Source organism: Arachis hypogaea, chromosome 17 (assembly GCF_003086295.3).
Source record: "Arachis hypogaea cultivar Tifrunner chromosome 17, arahy.Tifrunner.gnm2.J5K5, whole genome shotgun sequence".
In the NCBI taxonomy this organism is placed as follows: domain Eukaryota; kingdom Viridiplantae; phylum Streptophyta; class Magnoliopsida; order Fabales; family Fabaceae; genus Arachis; species Arachis hypogaea.
In genome coordinates, this window is record NC_092052.1 from 91020153 (window position 1) to 91020893 (window position 741).

General features: G+C 40.1%; 1 non-coding gene across 1 annotated transcript; it reads left to right on the forward strand.

Annotated features, from left to right (window-relative positions):
* The first annotated feature begins 633 nt into the window (after positions 1–633).
* On the forward strand, positions 634–741 carry LOC112768759 (small nucleolar RNA R71). The gene has a single exon (XR_003186151.1). It is a non-coding gene; the product is annotated as a small nucleolar RNA R71 (small nucleolar RNA).

Consider the following 741-nt stretch of genomic DNA (forward strand, 5'->3'; position numbering starts at 1 on the left):
GGAAGACCTTGTTTCATTCATGAAACTTACAGTGGCCTTGGACAGATCAGAGACTAAGTTTGCTAAATTAGAAGTATTTTGTTCAGAGTTCTCTGTCTGTTGCTGAGTTGATGATGGAAAAGGCTTGCTATTGCTAAACCTGTTTCTTCCACCATTATTAAAGCCTTGTTGGGGCTTTTGATCCTTCCATGAGAAATTTGGATGATTTCTCCATGTTGAGTTATAGGTGTTTCCATAAGGTTCACCTAAGTAATTTACCTCTGCTATTGCAGGGTTCTCAAGATCATAGGCTTCTTCTTCAGAAGAAGCCTCTTGAGTACTGTTGGATGCAGCTTGCATTCCATTCAGACTCTGAGAGATCATATTGACTTGCTGAGTCAATATTTTATTCTGAGCCAATATGGCATTCAGAGTATCAACTTCAAGAACTCCCTTCTTCATAGGCGTCCCATTATTCACAGGATTCCTTTCAGAAGTGTACATGAACTGGTTATTAGCAACCATGTCAATGAGTTCTTGAGCTTCTGCAGGCGTTTTCTTTAGGTGAATGGATCCACCTGCAGAAGTGTCCAGTGACATCTTTGATAGCTCAGATAAACCATCATAGAATATATCCAGGATGGTCCATTCTGAAAGCATGTCAGAAGGACACTTTTTGGTCAACTGTTTGTATCTTTCCCAAGCTTCATAGAAGGATTCACCTTCTTTCTGTCTGAAGGTTTGAACATCAGCTCTAAGCTT